Raw genomic sequence first — 19,516 nt, forward strand, 5'->3', positions numbered from 1 at the left:
AACCTTTCGTTTTTGTCATTTTGTCATTTTTTTCAAATCTTCAAAAATGATGAAAAACGGCGCGCTATAGTATGCCGTACGATATGGGCTATAGCCCATGGTCCAAAATGATGAGAAACGAGGCTAACTTTTTTTTTCAAAATTTCAAAAAACATGGGCTATAACCTTTCGTTTTTGTCATTTCGTCATTTTTTTCAAATCTTCAAAAATGATGAAAAACGGCGCGCTATAGTATGCCGTACGATATGGGCTATAGCCCATGGTCCAAAATGATGAGAAACGAGGCTAACTTTTTTTTTCAAAATTTCAAAAAACATGGGCTATAACCTTTCGTTTTTGTCATTTCGTCATTTTTCTCAAATCTTCAAAAATGATGAAAAACGGCGCGCTATAGTATGCCGTACGATATGGGCTATAGCCCATGGTCCAAAATGATGAGAAACGAGGCTAACTTTTTTTTTTCAAAATTTCAAAAAACATGGGCTATAACCTTTCGTTTTTGTCATTTTGTCATTTTTTTCAAATCTTCAAAAATGATGAAAAACGGCGCGCTATAGTATGCCGTACGATATGGGCTATAGCCCATGGTCCAAAATGATGAGAAACGAGGCTAACTTTTTTTTTCAAAATTTCAAAAAACATGGGCTATAACCTTTCGTTTTTGTCATTTTGTCATTTTTTTCAAATCTTCAAAAATTATGAAAAACGGCGCGCTATAGTATGCCGTACGATATGGGCTATAGCCCATGGTCCAAAATGATGAGAAACGAGGCTAACTTTTTTTTTCAAAATTTCAAAAAACATGGGCTATAACCTTTCGTTTTTGTCATTTTGTCATTTTTTTCAAATCTTCAAAAATGATGAAAAACGGCGCGCTATAGTATGCCGTACGATATGGGCTATAGCCCATGGTCCAAAATGATGAGAAACGAGGCTAACTTTTTTTTTCAAAATTTCAAAAAACATGGGCTATAACCTTTCGTTTTTGTCATTTCGTCATTTTTTTAAAATCTTCAAAAATGATGAAAAACGGCGCGCTATAGTATGCCGTACGATATGGGCTATAGCCCATGGTCCAAAATTATGAGAAACGAGGCTAACTTTTTTTTTCAAAATTTCAAAAAACATGGGCTATAACCTTTCGTTTTTGTCATTTTGTCATTTTTTTCAAATCTTCAAAAATGATGAAAAACGGCGCGCTATAGTATGCCGTACGATATGGGCTATAGCCCATGGTCCAAAATGATGAGAAACGAGGCTAACTTTTTTTTTCAAAATTTCAAAAAACATGGGCTATAACCTTTCGTTTTTGTCATTTTGTCATTTTTTTCAAATCTTCAAAAATGATGAAAAACGGCGCGCTATAGTATGCCGTACGATATGGGCTATAGCCCATGGTCCAAAATGATGAGAAACGAGGCTAACTTTTTTTTTCAAAATTTCAAAAAACATGGGCTATAACCTTTCGTTTTTGTCATTTCGTCATTTTTTTCAAATCTTCAAAAATGATGAAAAACGGCGCGCTATAGTATGCCGTACGATATGGGCTATAGCCCATGGTCCAAAATTATGAGAAACGAGGCTAACTTTTTTTTTCAAAATTTCAAAAAACATGGGCTATAACCTTTCGTTTTTGTCATTTCGTCATTTTTTTCAAATCTTCAAAAATGATGAAAAACGGCGCGCTATAGTATGCCGTACGATATGGGCTATAGCCCATGGTCCAAAATGATGAGAAACGAGGCTAACTTTTTTTTTCAAAATTTCAAAAAACATGGGCTATAACCTTTCGTTTTTGTCATTTCGTCATTTTTTCAAATCTTTGAAAATGATGAAAAACGGCGCGCTATAGAATGCCGTACGATATGGGCTATAGCCCATGGTCCAAAATGATGAGAAACGAGGCTAACTTTTTTTTTCAAAATTTCAAAAAACATGGGCTATAACCTTTCGTTTTTGTCATTTCGTCATTTTTTTCAAATCTTTAAAAATGATGAAAACGGCGCGCTATAGAATGCCGTACGATATGGGCTATAGCCCATGGTCCAAAATGATGAGAAACGAGGCTAACTTTTTTTTTCAAAATTTCAAAAAACATGGGCTATAACCTTTCGTTTTTGTCATTTTGTCATTTTTTTCAAATCTTCAAAAATGATGAAAAACGGCGCGCTATAGTATGCCGTACGATATGGGCTATAGCCCATGGTCCAAAATGATGAGAAACGAGGCTAACTTTTTTTTTCAAAATTTCAAAAAACATGGGCTATAACCTTTCGTTTTTGTCATTTCGTCATTTTTTTCAAATCTTCAAAAATGATGAAAAACGGCGCGCTATAGTATGCCGTACGATATGGGCTATAGCCCATGGTCCAAAATGGTGAGAAACGAGGCTAACTTTTTTTTTCAAAATTTCAAAAAACATGGGATATAACCTTTCGTTTTTGTCATTTCGTCATTTTTTTCAAATCTTCAAAAATGATGAAAAACGGCGCGCTATAGTATGCCGTACGATATGGGCTACAGCCCATGGTCCAAAATGATGAGAAACGTGGCTAACTTTTTTTTTCAAAATTTCAAAAAACATGGGCTATAACCTTTCGTTTTTGTCATTTCGTAATTTTTCTCAAATCTTCAAAAATGATGAAAAACGGCGCGCTATAGTATGCCGTACGATATGGGCTATAGCCCATGGTCCAAAATGATGAGAAACGAGGCTAACTTTTTTTTTCAAAATTTCAAAAAACATGGGCTATAACCTTTCGTTTTTGTCATTTTGTCATTTTTTTCAAATCTTCAAAAATGATGAAAAACGGCGCGCTATAGTATGCCGTACGATATGGGCTATAGCCCATGGTCCAAAATGATGAGAAACGAGGCTAACTTTTTTTTTCAAAATTTCAAAAAACATGGGCTATAACCTTTCGTTTTTGTCATTTCGTCATTTTTTTCAAATCTTCAAAAATTATGAAAAACGGCGCGCTATAGTATGCCGTACGATATGGGCTATAGCCCATGGTCCAAAATGATGAGAAACGAGGCTAACTTTTTTTTTCAAAATTTCAAAAAACATGGGCTATAACCTTTCGTTTTTGTCATTTTGTCATTTTTTTCAAATCTTCAAAAATGATGAAAAACGGCGCGCTATAGTATGCCGTACGATATGGGCTATAGCCCATGGTCCAAAATGATGAGAAACGAGGCTAACTTTTTTTTTCAAAATTTCAAAAAACATGGGCTATAACCTTTCGTTTTTGTCATTTCGTCATTTTTTTCAAATCTTCAAAAATGATGAAAAACGGCGCGCTATAGTATGCCGTACGATATGGGCTATAGCCCATGGTCCAAAATGATGAGAAACGAGGCTAACTTTTTTTTTCAAAATTTCAAAAAACATGGGCTATAACCTTTCGTTTTTGTCATTTCGTCATTTTTCTCAAATCTTCAAAAATGATGAAAAACGGCGCGCTATAGTATGCCGTACGATATGGGCTATAGCCCATGGTCCAAAATGATGAGAAACGAGGCTAACTTTTTTTTTTCAAAATTTCAAAAAACATGGGCTATAACCTTTCGTTTTTGTCATTTTGTCATTTTTTTCAAATCTTCAAAAATGATGAAAAACGGCGCGCTATAGTATGCCGTACGATATGGGCTATAGCCCATGGTCCAAAATGATGAGAAACGAGGCTAACTTTTTTTTTCAAAATTTCAAAAAACATGGGCTATAACCTTTCGTTTTTGTCATTTTGTCATTTTTTTCAAATCTTCAAAAATTATGAAAAACGGCGCGCTATAGTATGCCGTACGATATGGGCTATAGCCCATGGTCCAAAATGATGAGAAACGAGGCTAACTTTTTTTTTCAAAATTTCAAAAAACATGGGCTATAACCTTTCGTTTTTGTCATTTTGTCATTTTTTTCAAATCTTCAAAAATGATGAAAAACGGCGCGCTATAGTATGCCGTACGATATGGGCTATAGCCCATGGTCCAAAATGATGAGAAACGAGGCTAACTTTTTTTTTCAAAATTTCAAAAAACATGGGCTATAACCTTTCGTTTTTGTCATTTCGTCATTTTTTTAAAATCTTCAAAAATGATGAAAAACGGCGCGCTATAGTATGCCGTACGATATGGGCTATAGCCCATGGTCCAAAATTATGAGAAACGAGGCTAACTTTTTTTTTCAAAATTTCAAAAAACATGGGCTATAACCTTTCGTTTTTGTCATTTTGTCATTTTTTTCAAATCTTCAAAAATGATGAAAAACGGCGCGCTATAGTATGCCGTACGATATGGGCTATAGCCCATGGTCCAAAATGATGAGAAACGAGGCTAACTTTTTTTTTCAAAATTTCAAAAAACATGGGCTATAACCTTTCGTTTTTGTCATTTTGTCATTTTTTTCAAATCTTCAAAAATGATGAAAAACGGCGCGCTATAGTATGCCGTACGATATGGGCTATAGCCCATGGTCCAAAATGATGAGAAACGAGGCTAACTTTTTTTTTCAAAATTTCAAAAAACATGGGCTATAACCTTTCGTTTTTGTCATTTCGTCATTTTTTTCAAATCTTCAAAAATGATGAAAAACGGCGCGCTATAGTATGCCGTACGATATGGGCTATAGCCCATGGTCCAAAATTATGAGAAACGAGGCTAACTTTTTTTTTCAAAATTTCAAAAAACATGGGCTATAACCTTTCGTTTTTGTCATTTTGTCATTTTTTTCAAATCTTCAAAAATGATGAAAAACGGCGCGCTATAGTATGCCGTACGATATGGGCTATAGCCCATGGTCCAAAATGATGAGAAACGAGGCTAACTTTTTTTTTCAAAATTTCAAAAAACATGGGCTATAACCTTTCGTTTTTGTCATTTCGTCATTTTTTTCAAATCTTCAAAAATGATGAAAAACGGCGCGCTATAGTATGCCGTACGATATGGGCTATAGCCCATGGTCCAAAATGATGAGAAACGAGGCTAACTTTTTTTTTCAAAATTTCAAAAAACATGGGCTATAACCTTTCGTTTTTGTCATTTTGTCATTTTTTTCAAATCTTCAAAAATGATGAAAAACGGCGCGCTATAGTATGCCGTACGATATGGGCTATAGCCCATGGTCCAAAATGATGAGAAACGAGGCTAACCTTTTTTTTCAAAATTTCAAAAAACATGGGCTATAACCTTTCGTTTTTGTCATTTCGTCATTTTTTCAAATCTTCAAAAATGATGAAAAACGGCGCGCTATAGTATGCCGTACGATATGGGCTATAGCCCATGGTCCAAAATGATGAGAAGCGAGGCTAACTTTTTTTTTCAAAATTTCAAAAAACATGGGCTATAACCCATCATTTTGGACCGTGGGCTATAGCCCATATCGTACGGCATACTATAGCGCGCCATTTTTCATCATTTTTGAGGATTTGAAAAAAATGACGAAATGACAAAAACGATGGGTTATAGCCCATGTTTTTTGAAATTTTGAAAAAAAAAGTTAGGCTCGTTTCTCATCATTTTGGACCGTGGGCTATAGCCCATATCGTACGGCATACTATAGCGCGCCATTTTTCATCATTTTTGAGGATTTGAAAAAAATGACAAAATGACAAAAACGATGGGTTATAGCCCATGTTTTTTGAAATTTTGGAAAAAAAAGTTAGCCTCGTTTCTCATCATTTTGGACCGTGGGCTATAGCCCATATCGTACGGCATACTATAGCGCGCCATTTTTCATCATTTTTGAGGATTTGAAAAAAATGACGAAATGACAAAAACGATGGGTTATAGCCCATGTTTTTTGAAATTTTGAAAAAAAAAGTTAGCCTCGTTTCTCATCATTTTGGACCGTGGGCTATAGCCCATATCGTACGGCATACTATAGCGCGCCATTTTTCATCATTTTTGAGGATTTGAAAAAAATGACGAAATGACAAAAACGATGGGTTATAGCCCATGTTTTTTGAAATTTTGAAAAAAAAAGTTAGCCTCGTTTCTCATCATTTTGGACCGTGGGCTATAGCCCATATCGTACGGCATACTATAGCGCGCCATTTTTCATCATTTTTGAGGATTTGAAAAAAATGACGAAATGACAAAAACGATGGGTTATAGCCCATGTTTTTTGAAATTTTGAAAAAAAAAGTTAGCCTCGTTTCTCATCATTTTGGACCGTGGGCTATAGCCCATATCGTACGGCATACTATAGCGCGCCATTTTTCATCATTTTTGAGGATTTGATAAAAATGACGAAATGACAAAAACGATGGGTTATAGCCCATGTTTTTTGAAATTTTGAAAAAAAAAGTTAGCCTCGTTTCTCATCATTTTGGACCGTGGGCTATAGCCCATATCGTACGGCATACTATAGCGCGCCATTTTTCATCATTTTTGAGGATTTGAAAAAAATGACAAAATGACAAAAACGATGGGTTATAGCCCATGTTTTTTGAAATTTTGAAAAAAAAAGTTAGCCTCGTTTCTCATCATTTTGGACCGTGGGCTATAGCCCATATCGTACGCCCGTACGGCATACTATAGCGCGCCATTTTTCATGATTTGAAAAAAATGACGAAATGACAAAAACGATGGGTTATAGCCCATGTTTTTTGAAATTTTGAAAAAAAAAGTTAGCCTCGTTTCTCATCATTTTGGACCGTGGGCTATAGCCCATATCGTACGGCATACTATAGCGCGCCATTTTTCATCATTTTTGAGGATTTGAAAAAAATGACGAAATGACAAAAACGATGGGTTATAGCCCATGTTTTTTGAAATTTTGAAAAAAAAAGTTAGCATCGTTTCTCATCATTTTGGACCGTGGGCTATAGCCCATATCGTACGGCATACTATAGCGCGCCATTTTTCATCATTTTTGAGGATTTGAAAAAAATGACGAAATGACAAAAACGATGGGTTATAGCCCATGTTTTTTGAAATTTTGAAAAAAAAAGTTAGCCTCGTTTCTCATCATTTTGGACCGTGGGCTATAGCCCATATCGTACAGCATACTATAGCGCGCCATTTTTCATCATTTTTGAGGATTTAAAAAAAAGTGACGAAATGACAAAAACGATGGGTTATAGCCCATGTTTTTTGAAATTTTGAAAAAAAAAGTTAGCCTCGTTTCTCATCATTTTGGACCGTGGGCTATAGCCCATATCGTACGGCATACTATAGCGCGCCATTTTTCATCATTTTTGAGGATTTGAAAAAAATGACGAAATGACAAAAACGATGGGTTATAGCCCATGTTTTTTGAAATTTTGAAAAAAAAAGTTAGCCTCGTTTCTCATCATTTTGGACCGTGGGCTATAGCCCATATCGTACGGCATACTATAGCGCGCCATTTTTCATCATTTTTGAGGATTTGAAAAAAATGACGAAATGACAAAAACGATGGGTTATAGCCCATGTTTTTTGAAATTTTGAAAAAAAAAGTTAGCCTCGTTTCTCATCATTTTGGACCGTGGGCTATAGCCCATATCGTACGGCATACTATAGCGCGCCATTTTTCATCATTTTTGAGGATTTGAAAAAAATGACGAAATGACAAAAACGATGGGTTATAGCCCATGTTTTTTGAAATTTTGAAAAAAAAAGTTAGCCTCGTTTCTCATCATTTTGGACCGTGGGCTATAGCCCATATCGTACGGCATACTATAGCGCGCCATTTTTCATCATTTTTGAGGATTTGAAAAAAATGACAAAATGACAAAAACGATGGGTTATAGCCCATGTTTTTTGAAATTTTGAAAAAAAAGTTAGCCTCGTTTCTCATCATTTTGGACCGTGGGCTATAGCCCATATCGTACGGCATACTATAGCGCGCCATTTTTCATCATTTTTGAGGATTTGAAAAAAATGACGAAATGACAAAAACGATGGGTTATAGCCCATGTTTTTTGAAATTTTGAAAAAAAAAGTTAGCCTCGTTTCTCATCATTTTGGACTGTGGGCTATAGCCCATATCGTACGGCATACTATAGCGCGCCATTTTTCATCATTTTTGAGGATTTGAAAAAAATGACGAAATGACAAAAACGATGGGTTATAGCCCATGTTTTTTGAAATTTTGGAAAAAAAAGTTAGCCTCGTTTCTCATCATTTTGGACCGTGGGCTATAGCCCATATCGTACGGCATACTATAGCGCGCCATTTTTCATCATTTTTGAGGATTTGAAAAAAATGACGAAATGACAAAAACGATGGGTTATAGCCCATGTTTTTTGAAATTTTGAAAAAAGAAGTTAGCATCGTTTCTCATCATTTTGGACCGTGGGCTATAGCCCATATCGTACGGCATACTATAGCGCGCCATTTTTCATCATTTTTGAGGATTTGAAAAAAATGACGAAATGACAAAAACGATGGGTTATAGCCCATGTTTTTTGAAATTTTGAAAAAAAAAGTTAGCCTCGTTTCTCATCATTTTGGACCGTGGGCTATAGCCCATATCGTACAGCATACTATAGCGCGCCATTTTTCATCATTTTTGAGGATTTAAAAAAAAGTGACGAAATGACAAAAACGATGGGTTATAGCCCATGTTTTTTGAAATTTTGAAAAAAAAGGTTAGCCTCGTTTCTCATCATTTTGGACCGTGGGCTATAGCCCATATCGTACGGCATACTATAGCGCGCCATTTTTCATCATTTTTGAGGATTTGAAAAAAATGACGAAATGACAAAAACGATGGGTTATAGCCCATGTTTTTTGAAATTTTGAAAAAAAAAGTTAGCCTCGTTTCTCATCATTTTGGACCGTGGGCTATAGCCCATATCGTACGGCATACTATAGCGCGCCATTTTTCATCATTTTTGAGGATTTGAAAAAAATGACGAAATGACAAAAACGATGGGTTATAGCCCATGTTTTTTGAAATTTTGAAAAAAAAAGTTAGCCTCGTTTCTCATCATTTTGGACCGTGGGCTATAGCCCATATCGTACGGCATACTATAGCGCGCCATTTTTCATCATTTTTGAGGATTTGAAAAAAATGACGAAATGACAAAAACGATGGGTTATAGCCCATGTTTTTTGAAATTTTGAAAAAAAAAGTTAGCCTCGTTTCTCATCATTTTGGACCGTGGGCTATAGCCCATATCGTACGGCATACTATAGCGCGCCATTTTTCATCATTTTTGAGGATTTGAAAAAAATGACAAAATGACAAAAACGATGGGTTATAGCCCATGTTTTTTGAAATTTTGAAAAAAAAAGTTAGCCTCGTTTCTCATCATTTTGGACCGTGGGCTATAGCCCATATCGTACGGCATACTATAGCGCGCCATTTTTCATCATTTTTGAGGATTTGAAAAAAATGACGAAATGACAAAAACGATGGGTTATAGCCCATGTTTTTTGAAATTTTGAAAAAAAAAGTTAGCCTCGTTTCTCATCATTTTGGACTGTGGGCTATAGCCCATATCGTACGGCATACTATAGCGCGCCATTTTTCATCATTTTTGAGGATTTGAAAAAAATGACGAAATGACAAAAACGATGGGTTATAGCCCATGTTTTTTGAAATTTTGGAAAAAAAAGTTAGCCTCGTTTCTCATCATTTTGGACCGTGGGCTATAGCCCATATCGTACGGCATACTATAGCGCGCCGTTTTTCATCATTTTTGAGGATTTGAAAAAAATGACGAAATGACAAAAACGATGGGTTATAGCCCATGTTTTTTGAAATTTTGAAAAAAAAAGTTAGCCTCGTTTCTCATCATTTTGGACCGTGGGCTATAGCCCATATCGTACGGCATACTATAGCGCGCCATTTTTCATCATTTTTGAGGATTTGAAAAAAATGACGAAATGACAAAAACGATGGGTTATAGCCCATGTTTTTTGAAATTTTGAAAAAAAAAGTTAGCCTCGTTTCTCATCATTTTGGACCGTGGGCTATAGCCCATATCGTACAGCATACTATAGCGCGCCATTTTTCATCATTTTTGAGGATTTGAAAAAAATGACGAAATGACAAAAACGATGGGTTATAGCCCATGTTTTTTGAAATTTTGAAAAAGAAAGTTAGCCTCGTTTCTCATCATTTTGGACCGTGGGCTATAGCCCATATCGTACGGCATACTATAGCGCGCCATTTTTCATCATTTTTGAGGATTTAAAAAAAATGACGAAATGACAAAAACGATGGGTTATAGCCCATGTTTTTTGAAATTTTGAAAAAGAAAGTTAGCCTCGTTTCTCATCATTTTGGACCGTGGGCTATTGCCCATATCGTACGGCATACTATAGCGCGCAATTTTTCATCATTTTTGAGGATTTGAAAAAAATGACGAAATGACAAAAACGATGGGTTATAGCCCATGTTTTTTGAAATTTTGAAAAAAAAAGTTAGCCTCGTTTCTCATCATTTTGGACCGTGGGCTATAGCCCATATCGTACGGCATACTATAGCGCGCAGTTTTTCATCATTTTTGAAGATTTGAAAAATATGACGAAATGACAAAAACGAAAGGTTATAGCCCATGTTTTTTGAAATTTTGAAAAAGAAAGTTAGCCTCGTTTCTCATCATTTTGGACCATGGGCTATAGCCCATATCGTATGGCATACTATAGCGCGCCGTTTTTCATCATTTTTGAAGATTTGAAAAAAATGACAAAATGACAAAAACGAAAGGTTATAGCCCATGTTTTTTGAAATTTTGAAAAAAACGGTTAGCCTCGTTTCTCATCATTTTGGACCATGGGCTATAGCCCATATCGTACGGCATACTATAGCGCGCCGTTTTTCATCATTTTTGAAGATTTGAAAAAAATGACAAAATGACAAAAACGAAAGGTTATAGCCCATGTTTTTTGAAATTTTGAAAAAAAAAGTTAGCCTCGTTTCTCATAATTTTGGACCATGGGCTATAGCCCATATCGTACGGCATACTATAGCGCGCCGTTTTTCATAATTTTTGAAGATTTGAAAAAAATGACAAAATGACAAAAACGAAAGGTTATAGCCCATGTTTTTTGAAATTTTGAAAAAAAAAGTTAGCCTCGTTTCTCATCATTTTGGACCATGGGCTATAGCCCATATCGTACGGCATACTATAGCGCGCCGTTTTTCATCATTTTTGAAGATTTGAAAAAAATGACAAAATGACAAAAACGAAAGGTTATAGCCCATGTTTTTTGAAATTTTGAAAAAAAAAAGTTAGCCTCGTTTCTCATCATTTTGGACCATGGGCTATAGCCCATATCGTACGGCATACTATAGCGCGCCGTTTTTCATCATTTTTGAAGATTTGAGAAAAATGACGAAATGACAAAAACGAAAGGTTATAGCCCATGTTTTTTGAAATTTTGAAAAAAAAAGTTAGCCTCGTTTCTCATCATTTTGGACCATGGGCTATAGCCCATATCGTACGGCATACTATAGCGCGCCGTTTTTCATCATTTTTGAAGATTTGAAAAAAATGACGAAATGACAAAAACGAAAGGTTATAGCCCATGTTTTTTGAAATTTTGAAAAAAAAAGTTAGCCTCGTTTCTCATCATTTTGGACCATGGGCTATAGCCCATATCGTACGGCATACTATAGCGCGCCGTTTTTCATCATTTTTGAAGATTTGAAAAAAATGACAAAATGACAAAAACGAAAGGTTATAGCCCATGTTTTTTGAAATTTTGAAAAAAAAAGTTAGCCTCGTTTCTCATCATTTTGGACCATGGGCTATAGCCCATATCGTACGGCATACTATAGCGCGCCGTTTTTCATAATGACGAAATGACAAAAACGAAAGGTTATAGCCCATGTTTTTTGAAATTTTGAAAAAAAAAGTTAGCCTCGTTTCTCATCATTTTGGACCATGGGCTATAGCCCATATCGTACGGCATACTATAGCGCGCCGTTTTTCATCATTTTTGAAGATTTGAAAAAAATGACAAAATGACAAAAACGAAATGTTATAGCCCATGTTTTTTGAAATTTTGAAAAAAAAAAGTTAGCCTCGTTTCTCATCATTTTGGACCATGGGCTATAGCCCATATCGTACGGCATACTATAGCGCGCCGTTTTTCATCATTTTTGAAGATTTGAGAAAAATGACGAAATGACAAAAACTAAAGGTTATAGCCCATGTTTTTTGAAATTTTGAAAAAAAAAGTTAGCCTCGTTTCTCATCATTTTGGACCATGGGCTATAGCCCATATCGTACGGCATACTATAGCGCGCCGTTTTTCATCATTTTTGAAGATTTGAAAAAAATGACGAAATGACAAAAACGAAAGGTTATAGCCCATGTTTTTTGAAATTTTGAAAAAAAAAGTTAGCCTCGTTTCTCATCATTTTGGACCATGGGCTATAGCCCATATCGTACGGCATACTATAGCGCGCCGTTTTTCATCATTTTTGAAGATTTGAGAAAAATGACGAAATGACAAAAACGAAAGGTTATAGCCCATGTTTTTTGAAATTTTGAAAAAAAAAGTTAGCCTCGTTTCTCATCATTTTGGACCATGGGCTATAGCCCATATCGTACGGCATACTATAGCGCGCCGTTTTTCATCATTTTTGAAGATTTGAAAAAATGACGAAATGACAAAAACGAAAGGTTATAGCCCATGTTTTTTGAAATTTTGAAAAAAAAAGTTAGCCTCGTTTCTCATCATTTTGGACCATGGGCTATAGCCCATATCGTACGGCATACTATAGCGCGCCGTTTTTCATAATTTTTTAAGATTTGAAAAAAATGACGAAATGACAAAAACGAAAGGTTATAGCCCATGTTTTTTGAAATTTTGAAAAAAAAAGTTAGCCTCGTTTCTCATCATTTTGGACCATGGGCTATAGCCCATATCGTACGGCATACTATAGCGCGCCGTTTTTCATCATTTTTGAAGATTTGAAAAAAATGACAAAATGACAAAAACGAAAGGTTATAGCCCATGTTTTTTGAAATTTTGAAAAAAAAAGTTAGCCTCGTTTCTCATCATTTTGGACCATGGGCTATAGCCCATATCGTACGGCATACTATAGCGCGCCGTTTTTCATAATTTTTTAAGATTTAAAAAAAATGACGAAATGACAAAAACGAAAGGTTATAGCCCATGTTTTTTGAAATTTTGAAAAAAAAAGTTAGCCTCGTTTCTCATCATTTTGGACCATGGGCTATAGCCCATATCGTACGGCATACTATAGCGCGCCGTTTTTCATCATTTTTGAAGATTTGAAAAAAATGACAAAATGACAAAAACGAAAGGTTATAGCCCATGTTTTTTGAAATTTTGAAAAAAAAAGTTAGCCTCGTTTCTCATCATTTTGGACCATGGGCTATAGCCCATATCGTACAGCATTCTATAGCGCGCCGTTTTTCGTCATTTTTAAAGATTTGAAAAAAATGACGAAATGACAAAAACGAAAGGTTATAGCCCATGTTTTTTGAAATGTTGAAAAAAAAGTTAGCCTCGTTTCTCATCATTTTGGACCATGGGCTATAGCCCATATCGTACGGCATTCTATAGCGCGCCGTTTTCATCATTTTTAAAGATTTGAAAAAAATGACGAAATGACAAAAACGAAAGGTTATAGCCCATGTTTTTTGAAATTTTGAAAAAAAAAGTTAGCCTCGTTTCTCATCATTTTGGACCATGGGCTATAGCCCATATCGTACGGCATTCTATAGCGCGCCGTTTTCATCATTTTCAAAGATTTGAAAAAATGACGAAATGACAAAAACGAAAGGTTATAGCCCATGTTTTTTGAAATTTTGAAAAAAAAAGTTAGCCTCGTTTCTCATCATTTTGGACCATGGGCTATAGCCCATATCGTACGGCATACTATAGCGCGCCGTTTTTCATCATTTTTGAAGATTTGAAAAAAATGACGAAATGACAAAAACGAAAGGTTATAGCCCATGTTTTTTGAAATTTTGAAAAAAAAAGTTAGCCTCGCTTCTCATCATTTTGGACCATGGGCTATAGCCCATATCGTACGGCATACTATAGCGCGCCGTTTTTCATCATTTTTGAAGATTTGAAAAAAATGACAAAATGACAAAAACGAAAGGTTATAGCCCATGTTTTTTGAAATTTTGAAAAAAAAGTTAGCCTCGTTTCTCATCATTTTGGACCATGGGCTATAGCCCATATCGTACGGCATTCTATAGCGCGCCGTTTTTCATCATTTTTAAAGATTTGAAAAAAATTACGAAATGACAAAAACGAAAGGTTATAGCCCATGTTTTTTGAAATTTTGAAAAAAAAGGTTAGCCTCGTTTCTCATCATTTTGGACCATGGGCTATAGCCCATATCGTACGGCATACTATAGCGCGCCGTTTTTCATCATTTTTGAAGATTTGAAAAAATGACGAAATGACAAAAACGAAAGGTTATAGCCCATGTTTTTTGAAATTTTGAAAAAAAAAGTTAGCCTCGTTTCTCATCATTTTGGACCATGGGCTATAGCCCATATCGTACGGCATACTATAGCGCGCCGTTTTTCACCATTTTTGAAGATTTGAAAAAAATGACAAAATGACAAAAACGAAAGGTTATAGCCCATGTTTTTTGAAATTTTGAAAAAAAAGGTTAGCCTCGTTTCTCATCATTTTGGACCATGGGCTATAGCCCATATCGTACGGCATACTATAGCGCGCCGTTTTTCATCATTTTTGAAGATTTGAAAAAAATGACAAAATGACAAAAACGAAAGGTTATAGCCCATGTTTTTTGAAATTTTGAAAAAAAAAGTTAGCCTCGTTTCTCATCATTTTGGACCATGGGCTATAGCCCATATCGTACGGCATTCTATAGCGCGCCGTTTTTCATCATTTTTAAAGATTTGAAAAAATTACGAAATGACAAAAACGAAAGGTTATAGCCCATGTTTTTTGAAATTTTGAAAAAAAAAGTTAGCCTCGTTTCTCATCATTTTGGACCATGGGCTATAGCCCATATCGTACGGCATTCTATAGCGCGCCGTTTTTCATCATTTTTAAAGATTTGAAAAAATGACGAAATGACAAAAACGAAAGGTTATAGCCCATGTTTTTTGAAATTTTGAAAAAAAAAGTTAGCCTCGTTTCTCATCATTTTGGACCATGGGCTATAGCCCATATCGTACGGCATACTATAGCGCGCCGTTTTTCATCATTTTTGAAGATTTGAAAAAAATGACGAAATGACAAAAACGAAAGGTTATAGCCCATGTTTTTTGAAATTTTGAAAAAAAAAGTTAGCCTCGCTTCTCATCATTTTGGACCATGGGCTATAGCCCATATCGTACGGCATACTATAGCGCGCCGTTTTTCATCATTTTTGAAGATTTGAAAAAAATGACAAAATGACAAAAACGAAAGGTTATAGCCCATGTTTTTTTAAATTTTGAAAAAAAAAGTTAGCCTCGTTTCTCATCATTTTGGACCATGGGCTATAGCCCATATCGTACGGCATTCTATAGCGCGCCGTTTTTCATCATTTTTAAAGATTTGAAAAAAATTACGAAATGACAAAAACGAAAGGTTATAGCCCATGTTTTTTGAAATTTTGAAAAAAAAGGTTAGCCTCGTTTCTCATCATTTTGGACCATGGGCTATAGCCCATATCGTACGGCATACTATAGCGCGCCGTTTTTCATCATTTTTGAAGATTTGAAAAAAATGACGAAATGACAAAAACGAAAGGTTATAGCCCATGTTTTTTGAAATTTTGAAAAAAAAAAGTTAGCCTCGCTTCTCATCATTTTGGACCATGGGCTATAGCCCATATCGTACGGCATACTATAGCGCGCCGTTTTTCATCATTTGACGAAATGACAAAATGACGAAATGACAAAAACGAAAGGTTATAGCCCATGTTTTTTGAAATTTTGAAAAAAAAAGTTAGCCTCGTTTCTCATCATTTTGGACCATGGGCTATAGCCCATATCGTACGGCATACTATAGCGCGCCGTTTTTCATCATTTTTGAAGATTTGAAAAAAATGACGAAATGACAAAAACGAAAGGTTATAGCCCATGTTTTTTGAAATTTTGAAAAAAAAAAAAGCCTCGTTTCTCATCATTTTGGACCATGGGCTATAGCCCATATCGTACGGCATACTATAGCGCGCCGTTTTTCATCATTTTTGAAGATTTGAAAAAAATGACAAAATGACAAAAACGAAAGGTTATAGCCCATGTTTTTTGAAATTTTGAAAAAAAAAGTTAGCCTCGTTTCTCATCATTTTGGACCATGGGCTATAGCCCATATCGTACGGCATACTATAGCGCGCCGTTTTTCATAATGACGAAATGACAAAAACGAAAGGTTATAGCCCATGTTTTTTGAAATTTTGAAAAAAAAAGTTAGCCTCGTTTCTCATCATTTTGGACCATGGGCTATAGCCCATATCGTACGGCATACTATAGCGCGCCGTTTTTCATCATTTTTGAAGATTTGAAAAAAATGACAAAATGACAAAAACGAAATGTTATAGCCCATGTTTTTTGAAATTTTGAAAATAAAAAGTTAGCCTCGTTTCTCATCATTTTGGACCATGGGCTATAGCCCATATCGTACGGCATACTATAGCGCGCCGTTTTTCATCATTTTTGAAGATTTGAGAAAAATGACGAAATGACAAAAACGAAAGGTTATAGCCCATGTTTTTTGAAATTTTGAAAAAAAAAGTTAGCCTCGTTTCTCATCATTTTGGACCATGGGCTATAGCCCATATCGTACGGCATACTATAGCGCGCCGTTTTTCATCATTTTTGAAGATTTGAAAAAAATGACGAAATGACAAAAACGAAAGGTTATAGCCCATGTTTTTTGAAATTTTGAAAAAAAAAGTTAGCCTCGTTTCTCATCATTTTGGACCATGGGCTATAGCCCATATCGTACGGCATACTATAGCGCGCCGTTTTTCATCATTTTTGAAGATTTGAGAAAAATGACGAAATGACAAAAACGAAAGGTTATAGCCCATGTTTTTTGAAATTTTGAAAAAAAAAGTTAGCCTCGTTTCTCATCATTTTGGACCATGGGCTATAGCCCATATCGTACGGCATACTATAGCGCGCCGTTTTTCATCATTTTTGAAGATTTGAAAAAATGACGAAATGACAAAAACGAAAGGTTATAGCCCATGTTTTTTGAAATTTTGAAAAAAAAAGTTAGCCTCGTTTCTCATCATTTTGGACCATGGGCTATAGCCCATATCGTACGGCATACTATAGCGCGCCGTTTTTCATAATTTTTTAAGATTTGAAAAAAATGACGAAATGACAAAAACGAAAGGTTATAGCCTTAGAGTATATATACAATAGAGAAGACACCCAGAGGAAATCTTGAAGCGCAATGGACATAGTGGCCGAAGAAGGTATTGCAGTTTGGTAAGGTTTTGCCCTCAAACACATGAACGCGCACTAGGCTCCGCCCACTCCAGCAAATTTCAGCCAGCTCTCTGAGCTCTGCCCATAGAGTTATTATACAATAGAGAAGACACCCAGAGGAAATCCTGAAGCGCAATGGACATAGTGGCCGAATGAAGGTATTGCAGTTTGGTAAGGTTTTGCCCTCAAACACATGAACGCGCACTAGGCTCCGTCCACTCTGCCGGTCGCTCGCGCGTTCATGTGTTTGAGGGCAAAAATCCAGAATGCACAGGGCTCCTAAACCGGAAGGAGGAGTGGATTCGCCTCATGCGCTTCTGAGCAACTCAATGCAAGTGGACGGGAGGAGAACTTGGGTGTCTTCTCTATTGTATATATACTCTAAGGCTCTGCCCCAGAGCGGAGCGCTGAGAGTCTGACCGCATTAAAACCAGGAAATGTCGCATCAGGACTTTTGCTCATTACTTATTATTCTGTGTATATAAAATATAGATAATTTGTCTAATCTCTAGTTACATCAATATTGTTCTTGTAAAATAGTTGGTTTGTGACCAAGTATTAAGATTATAAAGATCGCTTATGTCATTTTGACGGCCAGGGACTTCCCATTCACTTACCATAGGCTTCTGCTGTAGAACTCCCGAGTCCGAATTCTTTTTTTTTTTTTTTAAATAGCAGCTGTACATGAAATGTTAATGTTGATTTAGCATCAACATGATTATTTACCGATATAAATACATGGTTTGATAACCTACAAGTAGGCGAAAGTCATTTTCTGCCAGGCGTATGTCTCTCCATCTACCCCGTCTTCAAGCCTCCATCCCTGGGCAGAGGTTGAATGATTGACTGGTGGTCGTGGAGCTCTGTGCAGTGCCGTTTCTTTACAGTCTAAAATCAATGGTTAAATTATTCCATAACACTGAAAATGATCAATTTTCCAATTAAAATCAAATTATGGTTAAGTGTGTAAATTACATTTATTCTGTTTGGACAAAGTGCAGTTAAGAAAAGGTGGAGATCAAGGAAGAATTTCTCTATGTCACATGTGAAGTGTAAAACTGGGAATTTCACCCAAGGAATCCATGATGAAGTGCTAAGATAACCACAATAATAACCCAGATTCGTATTGATGTGCTTACCGAGATAATCAAAATGCTTTCATTTTAAACCAACCTCTGAATTAAAACATTGGGTTCTGCAAAAGTCACAGATCAAATTGCAATGATTTTTAAAATAATCTATTATTCACACTGGATAAACAACAGTGGGACTGGAATACTGTACATCCAGTTTTGAGACATATTTCCTATGCACATATATGAACCTGAATGGCATAGAATAGCCTACGCAGCATTTATTCTGCATATCAGATATTGGAATATGTTCATATTGTCTAAAGAACCAAAAACAATATCTGTCTGGTCAAGCAGTAGATCATGTACGATTTGGTATTTTTGTTAGTAATATGTCTAAAAAGTCATTGCTCATAGTGGTGCGCAAATTGGCATGACAAGTGTCAAAGTGCTCTTTTTTAAACTATATTGACATTCTTTTTCAATTACAATTTTACAATTGTGACAATATTGTCACACTTTAAATATTATTTTGTTATATAAATATATAGTTTGTATTACATTTGTTGGTTGTCTGATACATATTTAATATTTATTATATTTGCATTCATAGTGCTACAAGTGCTATGAAAAAGAACCCATCATTTATTGTATTTTGGCATTTTATTAGAGATCTGTAGCATTATTATTTAATAATTTAGAGTGGTGCTGTGACCTTGCATTTGCCATGAAGGCTTAAAGTGTTCTTCAGAGCTAAAATTGTTCTACATTGTCATTGGTAAAGTGTATTTGTAAAATGTATGTAGCCTATATTTTCACTTTCTTCTAAATGTGAATAGCAAAAGTATAAAGTTGTAGGAGTGCCGATGTAGGCAGAGAGAAAAGGGAGATTTATTCTCGTATTGGAAAAGCCAACGATGGTGGCACTCCGTTTATTTTAACAGAAGAGAGAGAGAACAACAAACTTGTCGCATAGATAAAACGTCAACTTGTTACTACGTCAAAGCTCCTAAGGTAACACACTATGCCTTGCATAAAGTGAGAGGAACAACCATATATAACATGGACAGGAACGCAGTGAATTATAAATGTCATTGATAACTGTTCAGTGTGTGT

The sequence above is a fragment of the Protomyctophum bolini genome, assembly GCF_963924005.1.
Source record: "Protomyctophum bolini genome assembly, chromosome: 16".
NCBI classification, from domain to species: domain Eukaryota; kingdom Metazoa; phylum Chordata; class Actinopteri; order Myctophiformes; family Myctophidae; genus Protomyctophum; species Protomyctophum bolini.